We start from the raw sequence: 19,304 nt of genomic DNA, 5'->3' as shown, positions 1-19,304 counted from the left end.
CATGTTCTGTACTCCACGTCACGTTAGTGAAATCACCAACTACGTAATCCCTCACACTGGCAGCTTCGCTCTTGCCTCTCCTCTTCTCCTACCGTTCACTAAATCCTATTGGTTTTCATTTCCTGAATACCTCCTGCCATTATTGCTCCCTATGTGCTATACACTTCAGTGAACTTTAGGCTCCTTGAATTTAACACACTCTCTCACATGCTATTCCTAACGCCTGGAGTCATCTTCGCAATTCATTCTGCCTTTCTCCCTTTCTACCTCCAAGACCCTTTGCATGTACCCATTAACCCACTTTTGTAGAAATAGGACTTTACTCAGTATCATGGGTCATAGTTTTCTCTATTCCCTAGCCAAAAAAACAGTGCTTGGAACACAGCAGATTATCATTAAATACAAAATGAATAAATGAATGAATACATAAATAAAGATATCTGCTGTACCATGACCTCCACTGGATTAAAGTAGTATTTTTGGTAAGCACTTCACATCAGGTTAAGACCACATGTCCACTATGCAGTATGGTGGTTTTGTATTGCATCAACTTGGCAAAGCCGGAATTACATTTCTCAGGATAGCTTTTCTATATGGTTCTGGGTTAGAGATGGTCAAAAAGGAACTTGTGGGTAGAAATGAGGCAGTAACCACTATATTCTTTTTTCTCTCTCTTTTTTTTTTTTTTTTTTGGGCAGGCCTCTCACCATCGCGGTCTCTCCCGCTGCGGAGCACAGGCTCCAGACGCGCAGGCTCAGAAGCCGCGGCCCACGGGCCCGGCCGCTCCGCGGCATGTGGGATCTTCCCGGACCGGGGCACGAACCCGCGTCCCCTGCATTGGCAGGCGGATTCCCAACCACTGCGCCACCAGGGAAGCCCAACCTCTATATTCGTGAAGGTCATTGTGGTTAGAGGTGGTGAAACACAGTTACACAGGTATCAGCAAATTCCAGTTTGTTCGCCTCTTAACCAGTCTGCGTTCTTTTCTTTCAGACAGCTTGGTTTGCTGACCAAAGGCAAACCTAAGCCCATCACCAGACACCTGGCTTCAAACTCACGGAGCGGGCATACCGAGCTTCCAGGGTTCTCTGCAAGCTTTGATTTGTCCATGGCACCTGTGCTTTATGATGGCTGATTAGTGTCTCTGCTCTAAGCCTCCAATTCCCCTTTATAGACCTTCAAGCCCCAGCTCTTTCCACACTGTGTAGTCCATGCTTATAACATATTCCTTAATCCATATTATTCATATAGTGTTCTGCTTTTTTAAAACAGATGTAAACTATTTATTGAATATTTGCCACCAAATATTGCTAAATACATCATCTGGCAGCATATCGCTTCCAAGTTAAAATGTCAGAAACAAATACGAATATTTACAATTCTTTTAAGGAATGTTATATGAGACATTAGACTGTAAGTTTTTTGGCTTATAATTCTTAAATAAATGATAATAGCAAATAAAATCTTCAGTGCGAGATTGTGATTAAGAGACATTTTACAAAAACACAAAGTGGCAATAATACCACTCAACATCCTAGGTTAGATCCCTTCAGGAGAGACTCATAATTTATACAGTCAAACTTGAAAATTTACAGATAAAGGTAGTTCAACACTGCCACTGAGAAGCACATCTCTTAACGTGTACAGCCTTGAGGTCACAGTTTTGAAGGTCTGAAATACCAAGTTGGTTTGATGATTTAGTCGGTTGGCACTTAGGAATACATTGATTGCCCTGTCATTTCAAAATAGCTTTTCAGAGTATGTCTGAAACTTTTGGAATACTTTAAAAATTCTTTATTTTTGGCACTCAAGTGCTATGCGGTTCTGGTATTAGTATTTCTTGAACACATTACTCACTGCATCAAAGAGTTCTTTAATTGTACTAGGGATATCCTTGATTGCTTGCAGGAATCTCACTCTGGTATTGACCTCCGCTGGGATCTTACTGGGACTTTGTTTAGGCGCTCCTGCCTTTTCAGTTGGGTCCTGGAATTCTGCCTCTGGTTGTTTAATCACATACTCTTCCACATCAGCAGCTGCCATTCGAAGGAGGGACTTAGTGAAGTTAACTTCTACACTGTTTTCCTCTAAAAGTTTCATAATGACGTCTTATGTGAAACCTGTATTTTCTTCCTGTCCTGATATGTGCAGTCTTTGTGCTGAGCCCAAGGATTTTACTTTAGTTTGTGTTATACCTCCTACTCTACCTTCTTTAGAAAGGAAAGGTTCCTCAAACAAAGAAATAGGAGCTTGACCATGTACTGTCCCAACTATTTTTGAACATGGTCTGAATAGTATAACATCTACTAGGACTTAGGGTACTAGCATTGATAATGAGAATCCTTCACATGTACAGTGTGTTACAGTTTTTAAGTGCTTTTATATATATCAATTAATCTTCATAACTTCCACTGTTGATGTTTATCTGCTCCCTACTGGGTACACAGCACTGTACTGGACCTTTATTAGCCTATCTGATCCTCACAATGCAATGACTAAAGTTTTCTCTTGTGATGAAATAAAAATGTACATTTTTAAAACAGTGGCCATCAAAATGCCTTTTAGGACAAAAATTGTCTTGGGAGGAAAAGGGGAATATCTTGATAAACAACTGGGAATAGAAGTTGGAATCCCAGAAGCTTGGCTATCAGCAGGAACCCAAGGAAAACAGAGAGAGATGGTCAAGAAAATGGGCGTACATGGGCATGGGGGGTGAAGTTTAAATGTAGAAAGGGCATTCAGGGAAACCTCACTGATGAGACCATGAGGAAGAAGCATCTTAAGGGATTCTCAGAAAGCCAGGGGAGGATCTGAAACTTTTATGTTTGAGCTAATTTTTTTTTGTAGTTCAAGGAACAGAGACTCTCTAGCTGTCATATTAGTATTTATAGAGAGATAGGGAAATTGAGGCTAAAAAGAGGGGCAATTTGAGATCATAGAGTCAGATACAAGTTTATCTTACTTGAGCTGCCGAGATGGGTCTGAGGTCACAAGCTTAGGCTCTACCCCAGACATACTTGACTCCACATCCCCTCTTTTGGCTAGAGCCCCTGCAGCCTCTGATGATGGGGAGAACTCTCCAGAGCTAAAGAAGGGTTAGCCAACCTTTTCCCTGTGTCAAAGCAGAGCCCAGAGCAGGAGCGGCCCTGTACATTCCACAGGCGAGCTTCGCACTGAAGAGTCTAAGCAACTGACGACAGCAATGCCTGACCTTCCCGGCTCCCAAGCTAAAGAGGGGCATCTGGATGTTGGGGAGAGAGGGGTGCCTGAGAAATATTTCCAGAATGTAAGAGGTGGGGCAAAGGTCCTGGCAAACGCTGGAAAGAAACAGGTCATGGGCTCACTGCCTTTTTCAGCCAAAGGAATTCCTAAAGGAGAGACACAGAGAAACTTCAGCCTATAGGAATAATTGCAGACGACAATGTCCCCGAAGTTACCCAACACAGGTAACTTCTATTCTTAATGATGGGTGTTTTATTCCCCCAAGCATCCAGGCTCACACAACAGGGGATGGTGGACATGCCAGACGCTTGAGTGGGACACACTGCCTGCTGACTTCAGGGGTCCATCCAGCCAAAGAGAGTTCCCATGGTGTCCCTGCGGGTCCTCAGCAATGAATAAAACCAGAGGCAGCTCCCTTTGGGGACACAGCAATTTTTCAAGCATTATCTCATTTAATCCTCGTAACACATCTATGAGGCAGGTCACAGTATCATACCGATTCTACAGATGAATAAGTGGAGAATAAAAGGAGTAAAATAACTTGTCAGAGGCCACACAGCCAGTCAGGTGAATCAGATCTGATCTCAAAATCCATGTCCTGGAGTAGTTTGAGAGATTGATGAACTTTCAAAAGCTCCTCACTAGAATATGAGCTCTTGAAGGAGACAGGTGGGGTCTTACTAACCTTTACAACCTTTATCACTCCCCAAAGCACAGTGCCTAGCACACTGGTACCCTGTCAACTCATTCATTCATCAGAAGATCTTTACTGAGCCCTGCTTGGTGTTAGCACAGTATTGGTCCCTGGTGATACAGAGCATGGCAAGGTGCACAGGAGTGAGCTGACTTTCCCCAGCACTGAAAAGACAGAATCAACATGTTCCTGGGCTGACCTGATAGGGGAGGGCATACGTGGATAAATAAGAGGCCACACAACCTCCCACTGGGAGATGTCATGGGGTTGGGCCCTGAGAAACACTTGACTCAGCTCTAGACAATGGAGCTCAAGGTGGACCTCAGATTTCTAGGTAAGGGTGACCAGTTTCTAACACCCAGCTTGGCTGTAGGCCCTGCAACTCTGGTTAGTGGAGCATGGAATAGACTCTACCTTTTGGCCAGTGGGTTTGAGAACACAGACTGCTTGTGTGCCAATCCTGGCTCTGATGCATAGTAGCTTTGTGACCTTGAACAAGTTGTAAGATGGGATAATAAGAGAATCACTCTTGTAATATTGTGAGGATTAAATGAGTCAATGTGTTTAAACACTTAAGAGTGTATCTGTGTTAGCAAATGTCAAAGCAAGCATCACAGCCTGGCACCGATGTCGCATCACATGCTGCGGGACGCCCCCTGCCTTCACACTGCGTCCTCCAGGTCTCCACACCACATTCATCAGACTCACGTACGGCCATGAAAAATGGTTGAAAGGTACCACCTTTGAGACTGTACTCAGCAGATGCAACTACTCCCCCTGCTCCCTGGCTGACTATACCACAGGTTAAGAGCGGCTTCAGAAAAGAGGAAGATGTATCCCAAACCAGGACGAAGATGAAAAGAGCGAGGTCCATAGAGCTCAAAACTGAAGAAAGCACTCAGGCAGACATCTGTCCATGGCTTTAAGAAGAAAAGCTGCAGGGATAGGATTTCAGCATTTGAATTACTGCTGCGTGTCCAGTTTATAGAAGAGTAGTTTATTTTCTAGACAAGTTGTATTCCTTAAAAGTTTTAAAAATTGAACTATAGCTTAAAAATACTAGGGGAACTTGCTACTTAAGGGCATTAACTTGTGAATGCATTTGTAGAATCAAGAATCCATTAGAGAATAACTTATTATTAATCAGAAACTGGACTGTCCCATGTTACGTTTGGCTGCACTCTCTTTCTAAAAATTGTCATGCGTTATGCATGTAATATTTGTTTTCCTGATAGCAGAAGAAGTAAATGCATGTAAGGAAATCTTTGTGCAAGAGAAATGCAGCCTTGAGGGAAGTAAAGCATCAAAAGGTCTCAAAGAACTGCCATGGATTTTTCTACATTGTGGTACAGTAGGTACAAAATAAAATCTTTAAAAGGTGCAGCAGAGTGTGTGAACTCTACAAGAATTATGGTCTTGCTAGGTTTTGGCCACTTGATAATTCTCCTCAAAGAAATATCTTTTATCTTTTTAAAACTTACTCTCGTTTTTTCTATTTTGTGACTATGTATTATTGTCAAAATATTCTCTTTTTCCTTCTTGAGTTCACTCTGTGGTTCTCTTTTTTAACTTCTTGAGTTGAACACTTAGTTCATTAATTTTCTCTTTCTTTTGGATGTATGCATTTCAGATTACAGCTTTAGCTGCATCCTGTAAGTTTTGAAATAAGTTTTCCTTCTCAAGTTCTAAATATTTTAAACTTTCATTAGATTTCTTCCTTGTTTCATAACACACTATGGGTGTTTCTAAAATTTCCAAGCATGCAGATCTGGGGAGAGAGAGAATCTTTTTTTCTGATTATTTTGCTTTGTGGTTGAAGAATGTGGTCTGTGTAATTTCAGTTCTGGTATTTACTGAGTTTTCATTTGTGACCTTCAACAGACTCTGATTTTGTAAATTTCCATGTATCTTTGGGAAAAAATGTATTTCGTAATTGTTTTATGCATGATTCTAAATATATCAATATTTTCATCAGATCAACTTCATCATTGCTTTGTATATGGGAGTAATATGTTACAAATTCCCATTTAAATTACATATTGGTCAATTTCTCCTTGTAATTCATTCAGTTTTTACTCTCTGTATTTTTGAGAATTCTTTTCTTAAAAGAATACAGGTTTCTGATTATATATTCCTGGTGAATATTTTCTATGTAATGATACTGTTTTGTTTTTTTGTTTTCTTTGCTAATAATGCTTTTTGTCTTAAGGGTTATTTAATTTAAAGTAATATCATTATATCAGTTATATTTTGATTTATAACTGCATGGTATATCTTTTTCTATCCTTTTATGTTAAAAAATTCCTTATAAATATGTCTCAGGTATACCTATTATAAAAAAAACATATTACTGAATTTGTTGTTGTGGTTGTCATTTTTGCTTTTAAAGTCCAATCTAGAGATTCTAGGAAGATAGTAGTGACAGTGACATTGTAGCTTTCCATCTTAGTGAATCCCCACATTAAAGCAAACACAGCAATTAAATAGCAAAACCAAAGATCCATGGACAACATCTACCACAAAACTAGGCAACAAGGTATCTCCTCTAGTATAAGCACATGGGGACAAACCAGCAACAGCCATGAGACTCACATGGTATTGGCATCTGTGCAGGAGAAAGTAGAGGGAAGTACACAGGGTTGTGTCAACTGGTGAAAAGAACCCCAAAAGAGCCAATAGTTATTTACTGGGGAGCACAGTGGGTCAATTTGAGTACATCAGATGAAACTGAGAATGAATTCTCTCTCTAATACCAAGTGAGTTCAAGGAGCACGAAGTAAGGACTGAAAGGGTTGAAGCAGTTTAATCCTTATGAACTCTCAAAACTTAAACGGATTTTCTTCCAATTAAGGAACCATACTGTGAAGAAACTACTAGAAGGAGAATAAAATTGAGCAATTAGGGAAAAGTAAGATTAAAAAAGAGAAGATTCCCACCCAAGTGGCGAAAGGAAGACAGTCAGGAAATCTTGGGAAGCAAGTGGCCATATTTTTAAACATTACATAAAAATAACAGAAAAAGGAGCTTTGTGACATTAGAAAAGCTTTACTAAATCCTGCCTCGATCTAAAAGGTCAGGAAAACTAATTTCACATAAAAGTGAGCAACAGAGAAGCATCAAGTTCAAATCTCATATGAAGTTATAATAAGAAATGAAGTAACAGGGAGCATGGTAATATTTTTAGAGAGGATGAAAGCATCCCAGAAAAGTATGCCCACAAACAGACCAAAATGCAACTTACTATTTAAAAATTAGTTATGACATCCTACCAGGATACCTGTACTGGACACAATTTAGAAGAAGAGAGCTTGCACTTAGCATCAGACAGGCATCATGCTGTAGTGATACCTGTTATCATCCTGCCTGTAAAGAAGAGGACATGAACTGAGGAGTGTAGCAGGCAGCCTATTTTGAATATTAAAGAACTAGTGAAGCCAGATGCAGCCCTCAAGATTCACCTCTGTTCTTTCAGCACCCATCAAGTTTGTGGGGCTTAATGCCTTATAATCAAAACGAATCCACGTCACTTATTGACTCCATTCCAACTTAAAAAGAAAAATGTTTCATGTCAAAAATTTTTTTTTAATTTTAAAATAAAAATTAGTTAAAAGACATTAAGAACGTTACACAGAATATGAAAAAATAACATATATCAAAATTTTTAAAGCTGGGAACTTAAATTCTAGAACTCAGAAAAGAATTAGAAATAAAATATCCTTTAAGAAATCAAGACAAAAATAGAAGGATACAGTGTGGAAAAAACACTCAGCTAACGAGCTAAAGGATAGAAGGTGGAAAAGGAATTTTTTTTTTATTCAAACAAGAAGTCACAAAAATTATAATTATCCTCAACAGTTCACTCAGTCCCATGGAATTAATTTTTTTCATGTTGATCTTTTGTTAGCACTTTTATGAATTCATCAGTTTTCCATTAGAGTTCTGAAAATGCTTATTCATTCAGTTCAGCAGTATAGTCAGCTACCAGAAACCTGTACTTGTCAGAGTCTTTTCCATGAATTCCTTGAAGATGAAACCCTTTTATAGGAACATTTTTGCAAAAGCATCAGAGTACACCCAGAACTGTCTGTAAATGACAAAAGACTTAAAAATGACCATGGTTAAAGATTTGATGAAAGTTCATAATAATGAAACTGACAAGGAAATTTAGTTATTTCTGAGATATACATTTTAAAATAATAATGAGAATTATGACTTATAACATTATACCAGAACATATAAGATGCTTACGAATTTCATGTAATGTCTGAAACATTTATATTAATATATTTCCATACAAATAACCCAAAGAAAGTTTCCTATTAGTTTCTTTTTTTCTTGAATTTTATTTATTTTTTTATATAGCAGGCTGTTATTAGTCATCAATTTTATACACGTCAGGGTATACAGGTCAATCCCAATCACCCAATTCATCACACCACCATCCCCAACCCCCCACAGCTTTCCCCCCTTGGTGTCCATACGTTTGTTCTCTACATCTGTGTCTCAACTTCTGCCCTGCAAACCGGTTCATCTGTACCATTTTTCTAGGTTCCACATATATGTGTTAATACACAATATTTGTTTTTCTCTTTCTGACTTACTTCACTCTGTATGACAGTCTCTAGATCCATCCACGTCTCAACAAATGACCCAATTTCATTCCTTTTTATGGCCGAGTAATATTCCACTGTATATATGCGCCACGTCTTCTTTATCCATTCATCTGTCGATGGGCATTTAGGTTGCTTCCATGACCTGGCTATTGTAAATAGTGCTGCAGTGAACATTGGGGTGCATGTGTCTTTCTGAATTATGGTTTTCTCTGGGTATATGCCCAGTAGTGGGATTGCTGGATTATATGGCAATTCTATTTTTAGTTTTTTAAGGAACCTCCATACTGTTCTCCATAGTGGCTGTATGAATTTACATTCCCACCAACAGTGCAAGAGGGTTCCCTTTTCTCCACACTCTCTCCAGTATCTGTTGATTGTAGATTTTCTGATGATGCCCATTCTAACTGGTGTGAGGTGATACCTCATTGTAGTTTTGATTTGCACTTCTCTAATAATTAGTGATGTTGAGCGGCTTTTCATGTGCTTCTTGGCCATCTGTATGTCTTCTTTGGAGAAATATCTATTTAGCTCTTCTGCCCATTTTTGGATTGGGTTGTTTCTTTCTTTAATATTGAGCTGCATGAGCAGTTTATATATTTTGGATATTAATCCTTTGTCCATTGATTCATTTGCAAATATTTTCTCCCATTCTGAGGGTTGTCTTTTCGTCTTGTTTACTGTTTCCTTTGCTGTGCAAAAGCTTTTAGTTTCATTAGGTACCATTTGTTTATTTTTGTTTTTATTTCCATTACTCTAAGAGGTGGATCAAAAAAGATCTTGCTGTGATTAATGTCAAAGACTGCTCTTCCTATGTTTTCCTCTAAGAGTTTTATAGTGTCCAATCTTACATTTAGGTCTCAAATCCATTTTGAGCTTATTTTTGTGTATGATGTTAGGAAGTGTTCTAATTTCATTCTTTTACATGTAGCTGCCCAGTTTTCCCAGCACTACTTATTGAAGAGACTGTCTTTTCTCCATTGTATATCCTTGCCTCCTTTGTCATACATTAGTTGACCATAGGTGCGTGGGTTTACCTCTGGGCTTTCTATCTTGTTCCATTGATATATGTTTCTGTTTTTTGTGCCAGTACCATATGATCTTGATTACTGTAGCTTTGTAGTATAGTCTGAAGTCAGGGAGTCTGATTCCTCCAGCTCCGTTTATTTCCCTCAAGACTGCTTTGGCTATTTGGGGTCCTTTGTGTCTCCATAAAAATTTTAAGAATTTTTGTTCCAGTTCTGTAAAAAATTCCATGGGTAATTTGATAGGGATTGCATTGAATCTGTAGATTACTTTGGGTAGTATAGTCATTTTCACAATATTGATTCTTCCAATCCAAGAACATGGTATATCTCTCCATCTGTTGGTATCACCTTTAATTTCTTTCATCAGTGTCTTATAGGTTTCTGCATACAGGTCTTTTGTCTCCTTAGGTAGGTTTATTCCTAGGTATTTTATTCTTTTTGTCACAATGGTAAATGGGAGTGTTTCCTTAATTTCTCTTTCAGATTTTTCATCATTAGTGCATAGGAATGCAAGAGATTTCTGTGCATTAATTTTGTATCCTGCAACTTTACCAAATTCATTGATTAGCTCTAGTAGTTTTCTGGTGGCATTTTTAGGATTCTCTATGTATAGTATCATGTCATCTGCACACAGTGACAGTTTTACTTCTTCTTTTCCAATTTGTATTTCTTTTCTTTTTCTTCTCTGATTGCCATGGCTAGGACTTCCAAAACTATGTTAAATAATAGTGGTGAGAGTGGACATCCTTGTCTTGTTCCTGATCTTAGAGGAAATGCTTTCAGTTTCTCACCACTGAGAATGATGATTGCTGTGGGTTTGTCATATATGGCCTTTATTATGTTGAGGTAAGTTCCCTCTATGCCCACTTTCTGAAGAGTTTTTATCATAAATGGCTGTTGAATTTTGTCAAAAGCTTTTTCTGCATCTATTGAGATGATCATATGGTTTTTCTTCTTCAATTTGTTAATATGGTGTATCACAATGATTGATTTGTGTATATTGAAGAATCCTTGCATCCCTGGGATAAATCCCACTTGATCATGGTGTATGATCCTTTTAATGTGTTGTTGGATTCTGTTTGCTAGTATTTTCTTGAGGATTTTTGCATCTATATTAATCAGTGATATTGGTCTGTAATTTTCTTTGTTTGTAGTATCTTTGTCTGGTTTTTGGTATCAGGGTGATGGTGGCCTCATAGAATGAGTTTGGGAGTGTTCCTTTCTCTGCAATTTTTCGGAAGAGTTTGAGATGGATGGGTGTCAGCTCTTGTCTACATGTTTGATAGAATTCACCTGTGAAGCCATCTGGTCCTGGACTTTTGTTTGTCGGAAGATTTTTAATCACAGTTTCAATTTCATTACTTGTGATTGGTCTGTTCATATTTTCTATTTCTTCCTGGTTCAGTCTTGGAAGGTTATACCTTTCTAAGAATTTGTCCATTTCTTCCAGGTTGTCCATATTATTGGCATAGAGTTGCTTGTAGTAGTCTCTTAGGATGCTTTGTGTTTCTGCGGTGTCTGTTGTAACTTCTCCTTTTCCATTTCTAATTTTATTGATTTGAGTCCTCTCCCTCTTTTTCTTGATGAGTCTGGGTAATGGTTTATCAATTTTGTTTCTCTTCTCAAAGAACCAGCTCTTAGTTTTATTGATCTTTGCTATTGTTTCCTTCATTTCTTTTTCATTTATTTCTGCTCTGATCTTTATGATTTCTTTCCTTCTGCTAACTTTGGGTTTTGTTTGTTCCTCTTTCTCTAGTTCCTTTAGGTGTAAGGTTAGATTGTTTGAGATTTTTCTTGTGTCTTGAAGTAGGTTTGTAGAGCTATAAACTTCCCTCTTAGAACTGCTTTTGCTGCATCCCATAGGTTTTGGATCATCGTGTTTTCGTTGTCATTTGTCTCTAGGTATTTTTTGATCTCCTCTTTGATATCTTTAGTGATCTCTTGGTTATTTAGTAATGTATTGTTTAGCCTCCATGTGTTTGTTTTTTTTATGTTTTTTTCCCTGTAATTCACTTCTAATCTCATCATGTTGTGGTCAGAAAAGATGCTTGATATGATTTCAATTTTCTTAAATTTGCTGAGGCTTGGTTTGTGACCCAAGATATGATATATCCTGGAGAATGTTCCATGTGCACTTGAGAAGAAAGTGTAAACTGCTGTTTTTGGATGGAATGTCCTATAAATATCAATTAAATCTATCTGGTCTATTGTGTCATTTAAAGTTTCTGTTTCCTTATTTATTTTCATTTTGGATGATCTGTCCATTGCTGTAAGTGAGATGTTAAAGTCCCCCACTATTATTGTGTTACTGTCGATTTCCTCTTTTATAGCTGTTAGCAGTTGCCTTATGTATTGAGGTGCTCCTATGTTGGCTGCATATATAATTGTTGTATCTTCTTGGATTGATCCCTTGATCATTATGTAGTGTCCTTCCTTGTCACTTGTAACATTCTTTATTTTAAAGTCTATTTTATCAGATATGAGTATTGCTACTCCAGCTCTCTTTTGATTTCCATTTGCATGGAATACCTTTTTCCAACCCCTCATTTTCAGTCTGTATGTGTCCCTAGGTCTGAAGCGGGTCTCTTGTAGACAGCATATATATGGGTCTTGTTTTTGTATCCATTCGGCCAATCTGTGTCTTTTGGTTGGAGCATTTAATCCATTCACATTTAAGGTAATTATCAATATGTATGTTCCTATGACCATTTCCTTAATTGTTTTGGGTTTGTTTTTGTAAGTCCTTTTCTTCTCTTGTGTTTCCCACTTAGAGAAGTTCCTTTAGCATTTGTTGTAGAGCTGGTTTGGTGGTGCTGAATTCTCTGAGCTTCTGCTTGTCTGTAAAGCTTTTGATTTCTCCATCGAATCTGAATGAGATCCTTGCTGGGTATAGTAATCTTGGTTGTAGGTTCTTCCCTTTCATCACTTTAAGTATATCATTCCACTCCCTTCTGGCTTGTAGAGTTTCTGCTGAGAAATCAGCTGTTAACCTTATGGGAGTTCCCTTGTATGTTATTTGTCATTTTTCCCTTGCTGCTTTCAGTAATTTTTCTTAGTCTTTAATTTTTGCCAATTTGATTACTATGTGTCTTGGCATGTTTCTCCTTGAGTTTATCTTGTATGGGACTCGCTGCACTTCCCGGACTCGGATGGCTATTTCCTTTCCCATGTTAGGGAAGTTTTCTACTATAATCTGTTCAAATATTTTCTCTGGTCCTTTCTCTCTCTCTTCTCCTTCTGGGACCCGTATAATGTGAATGTTGCTGTGTTTAATGTTGTCCCAGAGGTCTCTTAGGCTGTCTTCATTTCTTTTCATTCTTTTTTCTTTATTCTGTTCCACAGCAGTGAATTCCACCATTCTCTCTTCCAGGTCACTTATCCGTTCTTCTGCCTCAGTTATTCTGCTACTGATTCTTTCTAGTTTAGTTTTCATTTCAGTTATTGTATTGTTCATCTCTGTTTGTTTGTTCTTTAATTCTTCTAGGTCTTTGTTAAACATTTCTTGCATCTTTCTTGATCTTTGCCTCCATTCTTTTTCCAAGGTCCTGGATAATCTTCACTATCATTATTCTGAATTCTTTTTCTGGAAGGTTGCCTGTCTCCACTTCATCATTTAGTTGTTTTTCTGGGGTTTTATCTTGTTGCTTCATCTGGTACATAGCCCTCTGCCTTTTCATCTTGTCTGTCTTTCTGTGAATGTGGTTTTTGTTCCACAGGCTGCAGGATTGTAGTTCTTCTTGCTTCTGATGTCTGCCCTCTGGTGGATGAGGCTATCTAAGAGGCTTGTGTAAGTTTCCTGATGGGAGGGACTGGTGGTAGGTAGAGCTAACTGTTGCTCTGGTGGGCAGAGCTCAGTAAAACTTTAATCCGCTTGACTGCTGATGGGTGGGGCTGGGTTCACTCCCTGTTGGTTGTTTGGCCTGAGGCAACCCAACACTGGAGCCTACCTGGGCTCTTTGGTGGGGCTAATGACAGACTCTGGGAGGGCTCATGCCAAGGAGTACTTCCCAGAACTTCTGCTGCCAATGTCCTTGTCCCCACAGTGAGCCACAGTCACCCCCTGCCTCTGCAGGAGACCCTCCACCACTGGCAGGTAGGTCTGGTTCTGTCTCTCCTGGGGTCACTGCTCCTTCCCCTGGGTCCCGATGCACACACTACTTTGTGTGTGCCCTCCAAGAGTGGAGTCTCTGTTTCCCCCAGTCCTGTCGAAGTCCTGCAATCAAATCCCACTAGGCTTCAAAGTCTGATTCTCTAGGAATTCCTCCTCCCATTGCAGGACCCACAGGTTGGGAAGCCTGACGTGGAGCTCAGAACCTTCACTCCAGTGGGTGGAGTTCTGTGGTATAAGTGTTCTTCAGTCTGTGAGTCACCCACCCAGCTGTTATGGGATTTGATTTTACTGTGATTGCGCCCCTCCTACCGTCTCATTGTGGCTTCTCCTTTGTCTTTGGATATGGGATATCTTTTTTGGTGAGTTCCAGTGTCTTCCTGTCCATGGTTGTCCAGCAGCTAGTTGTGATTCTGGTGTCCTCACAAGAGGGAGTGAGAGCACGTCCTTCTACTGTGTCATTTTGGTTCCTCCGTCAGGAATTTTTTTTAATCAAAGGAAATATGGGCTTTTTTTTAAAGTTTCAAGAGAAAGTGACAAATACAAAGATGGGCAAAGATAATCTAACATACAGATATTAGGAGTCCCTTAGGAATAAAACCAAAGCCAAGAAACAGAACAGAAAACTTCCTTAAAATTAAAAAAAAAAAGTAGAAGAAGAAGATTTGAAAGTACCTATTGAAACATCATACTGGGCCTTTCCTAAGGAACTTACTAGGAGTAAGTTTCAAGCAACTGAAATGAAAAAATGACTAAAATTAAATAAAAGCTTGAAGGAAAGACTACAACGTGTAGTAGATAAATGTTCTGATAATGTAAACATCGTAAACTACTTTTAAAGTATGATATGGATTCAGATTGAGATATGTTATGTATCAAAAACCTAGAGCAAATGTATATTTCGTGATCAAGCATTCAATTTAAAATTATGAACAAGTCAAAGATGTCCCATCACCACTTCTATTCAACATTATATCAGTGTTCCAAGCCAGTACAAAGTGCAAGGGAAAGAAATATACTAATTGAAAAGTAAGAAAAATGTTATAATTCAGACGTGATAGTCTAAGAGGTGATAATAAACTATTAGAACTAATAAGGATGCAGAAAGTTCTGGATATAAAAATCAATATTCAAAAAATTTGTGTTTCCATATATCAACAAAAACAATAGAATATATAATTTTTTCAAGATACCTTTGAAGATAGCATTGAAAACTATATGATACCTAGGAACAAATATAAGTGAAAATATGCAAGGATTTAATGAAGAAAAAAATCATAAAACTTTGTTCAAAGACCCAAAAAGTGATTGAAATAAAAGGAGAGATATACTATGTTCATGGATGAGAAGATTCAACATCATAAAAATATCATCTCCTCAAATTAATCTATAAATTTGACATAATTTCAATTCAAACCTGACAAGAAGCTGATCCTAAAATTCACTTGAGAGATCAAATGGCCAAGCAATTTTGAAAAACAAGATAGTATCCTCACCCTAGCAGACATCAAGATTCCTAAGAAAGTTGTAGCAATTAGGATAGCGTCGTTTTGGTAGCAGGACAGACCAAGAGACCAATTAAATAGGTCAAAGAATCCAGAAACAGGAACACGTAGATGAGAATTTGAACCCTGAGTCATAACTGTTTTAGTCGATTCTGTTCTAGAGTCTGGAATCAAGTATTTTGTCAGGACTCAGATTTCACTACTGTAAGATCTTGAACTGGAATTGGATCTATTCTCCTGGAATCATAACCTTGTTATACATACGATAAATTTAAATTTCAGACTGTTCAGTTTCCATATAGGCTTTTTAAAGACTATCCATTAAGGCAGAGTAGAAAAATGTTGGCATAGAAGGCAGATGTTAATTGCAGTGTTGTTCTTTGTCAGTGGCTCATTTTTAGCAACTCCACCTTTCTTTTCTCATTTGAGGATAAAATGCAATAATATTCACAAAAGCACTTCAAAAATTCTCAGGTATCCCTCTGTCTCAGGGCCAAATGTAATAATAATAGCTGTTGGAGGCTTTATCATGATCCAGACACTCTAATGAACATGTTATATGAATTATACTAGTTAATCCTCGAAACAACCTTATGAAGAAAGTGCAGTTATCATCCTCATTTTATGGTTGGCACATTGAGGGTAGGAGGAATTAAATAATTTATCCAAGATCAAGGTCAATTAGCTGGGAAGTAATGGAGCTGGGACTTATATCTATGTCTGTTGAACAGCAGCACCTGGTCTCTTAGTTACTCCTCCACAGTCTTTCTGTAAAATATTGTCATCGCCCTGTTTGAAACTGAACTGGTACATTTTCAGTCTTAAAATCAGAGTAAAGGGAAAACTGCATAATCTGAATTAATTAAAACCAACCAATCATCTCTCCCCAAAACATCTTTACAGAACTAAGTCAACCTTATTTTCTAATATAATTTTTAGTCTTCTGACAAGAAATGCACAGGTGACAAGCAGGCACTGCTAAAAAACAAACAAAATTTTAAAAGTGTGAGAAACTTGGAGAGGATGCTGTTTCCTGAAACAAGAGTCAACTCCTAATGCCCCGTTTATGGACCAGGTCTTACACTGACACATGAAGAAGCTCTTTTAATTAACTGGTTAGAAATTTAATATCTTCACATATGCAAGGCAAGTCGACTTGCCCAGGCAACCAGATACACCAAGCTTTGTATATTAGTTCTGCTCTTTTGGCTTTTGAATGAACCTTCTAAGTCACGGGCATTAAGGCTGTCTTAAGTAAGTGTTTTTTTTACACCAGTGTTCTTTGGGAAAATGAGGATATGCTAACCAGTGGCGGAGAGTACAAGGTGACCGAGCAAATTAAAACTTAACAATAATAATATTAAGCGACAAGAGCCCAAATAACAAGATCCAGGAGATTAATTTGCTGAATATCATGTGGTTCTCACTAAATGTGAACAAAGAGATCTTCAGAGCCTTGCCAAAATATGAAGAGAGCGATTAGGCAAAGTACCCAAATGCATATCTGCCTTTGCATGGCTTTTTCAGAAACCATTTCCAAGAAGTTAAGGTGAGTTTTGCCACCTTACTAGAGTGGTAAATTTGAAGGCATGTCTTTGGTCTTAGTAACACTGCCAAACTCAGGTATTTTCTGTATTTGTCTTAGTGGTCCCCTGAACTCTCTTACCTTAACAAAACTGTGGGTAGTTTTCCTAAAAATAGAATATTATTTCTTCTGATATCTGCCTTCAAGAAATTTAAGAATTGCACTTGGGATAAGCATAACACTTTCTTACACAATTTCTTAGCTGTATCATTTACACCTTTAACTTTTTCTTAACCATTTTATTTGAGCTATGTCACCTGGGTCCACAAACTATCTCTATGAGATTACAATCACCTTAAGAGTAAGTGCTATAGTAATTCCTATTTATTTTTAAATTCTCCCATCAAAATTCATAAGTGATTCTTCATGTAAAAGTTCTACAAAGTTTTTCTGTTTGTATTTCTTGTCTCCCATAAAATTTAACATGGATTATTACCCAGAGGAGACAGGCAGTAATTTATTCTTTGAGCGAAATTAAATTTGTTTAATTAAAAATTTTAAAGATTTTACTCTACTTTATATACCATATTTTGTAACTTTAATTTTTCCCCTCACTCAACAAATATGTATTGATTTGTACTATGTGCCATAAACATATTATTACTATATTTCTCTTAAAACAATTTTTTTCCACAGAATAAGATCATAGAATTTGACAGCCAGAAGGAGCCTTGAGGGTTACTAATTCAATACACTGATTTTAGAGACGATGAGGGAATTTTTCGAGAGTTTGCAAAAGTAGTGTCAGACCTAAGGAAAATAGCTGGTTGGTGCCTCAGTGGGAAGTAACACCCAGGTCTCTTGACTTTGGTGCCAGGACTTTCCCTTGTCAGAAGTTACTTTTAAATTTTCTAGTATGTTTATAGATGAGAAATTCATCGGAATGTGCCATTTATTGTACCTGAAAATGGTTACTGGTTGCTGCTTGTCCCAGTGACCCTACTGTAATAGAAGAGAAATGAGCCTATATTAAGAACGTTTATAATCACAGTCAAGAAACATAAAAGTATTTGTACCCTTTGATTCAATAATTCTACTTTTAAGGATTTATCCTGGGGAAATCATCAGAGATACAAACAAAGATTCAGGTACAAGACTCTACTTCAGGCTTTTTATCAAAAGTCTAACCATAAACTACCTGACGCCTCATGGCGGAATATTATACAGCTTCAAAGGATGTGTAGTCATGCAACAAAACTTAGTATAATGTTAAGTTTTAAAAAGGTAAAATTTCACACAGTCTAATTTCAGTTTAGTAAAATGAAATTAGATGTAGTGCATTCTAGTCTGAACAAAATAGACTTAAACTCATAACTGTGGTTATTTTGGAGTAATAAGATTATCAGTGATTTTAATTTTCTTTTGTTACTTTTTCTGCATATCCAATTTTATAAAACAAATTTGTATGCATGTATACTAAGGAGAGTGAAAAGGAGTACTGTCATAAAAAGAATACCTCTAGTCAAGGTAGGCCCAGCAGGTGGCCAAACTGAACAGACACTGACAGGGAGAAAAAAAAAAAAGTTGATTTAAGTGAATCCATAATACCTCTCTATTTTTTTTTTTTTTTTACTTTTTAAAAAGTTAGTAAACTTTATTTTTTAGAACATTTTAGGTTCACAGCAAAATTGAGCAGAAAGTACAGAGAATTTCCATCTACCCTCTGTCCCTACACATGCACCACCTCTCCAATTGTCAATTACCACTCTATTTTAAACTTTTTAATGATCCCTTCACTTCTGGTTTGCCACAGTTATCATTCTTTTCTGGACTGAACTTGAACACCCTTGGTAGTCTACTCACATATTCCTAGCAAGGAGTCCCCTGCCACACACTCTCAGCCTTACTACCCTAACCTGCATTTGAGATCATAAGGTGAACCCCATCATGCCCCTACATAACTATTTATAATCCCAGGTCATCCCATATAATCCAGACTCTGCTCCCTATGTGTCTCTGTACACCCCCTAGTCTGACCCAATCTCTCACACCCCTTCACGGCTCCAAACCCTTCCACTGCAGCCTGGTGGGGAGGCTGCTTGGTCAGCAGCAAAATATTCTACATGGCCAACCTCTTCTTCCAGCATCTCCTTCACTTTGTCCTTGAACTGAAACCTGTCTCCTGGGGCCATTCCTTGTTAGGGAGGAATGGGAATTTCTCTCCCATCCTCTACCACCTGGCGTGAAGTGGGTTACATGTCCTCTGTGTTTTTCACTTGCAAAACATGTGTTTTTCGCTTGCAAAACATTGTCCTCCCCTTCTCCATGAAAGCCAGTTTTTCTGAAGCTCATACCACCAGAACATACCCTATCTTGGAAATATATTTATTTAATGTTCTGCTTTGTTAGCTTCAGACCTGAGACTGATGATGCTTCTAAAACGTATACCCAGAGTTAACCCACACCTGAAAGGTTCACCTGGCTTTAAGTCCCAGATGTGCTGCGGCACTGCAGCTGTAAAGTGAATTGTCATTGGTATCCATTGTAAAAGGAACCAAATGTTCTCCATAGATGCTGCTGACATGGTCAGAAGAGAGAGAGGTTTAATTCAG

At 38.0% G+C, this 19,304-nt stretch overlaps 1 pseudogene; it reads right to left on the bottom strand.

Moving 5' to 3' along the window:
* Window positions 1-1,575: 1,575 nt before the first annotated feature.
* Window positions 1,576-18,884, bottom strand: LOC116761137 (annotated as a pseudogene).
* Between the last annotated feature and the right edge of the window lie 420 nt (window positions 18,885-19,304).

Source organism: Phocoena sinus, chromosome 10 (genome assembly GCF_008692025.1).
Source record: "Phocoena sinus isolate mPhoSin1 chromosome 10, mPhoSin1.pri, whole genome shotgun sequence".
Taxonomy (NCBI): Eukaryota; Metazoa; Chordata; class Mammalia; order Artiodactyla; family Phocoenidae; genus Phocoena; species Phocoena sinus.
This window is presented reverse-complemented; position numbering and strand designations above follow the sequence as displayed.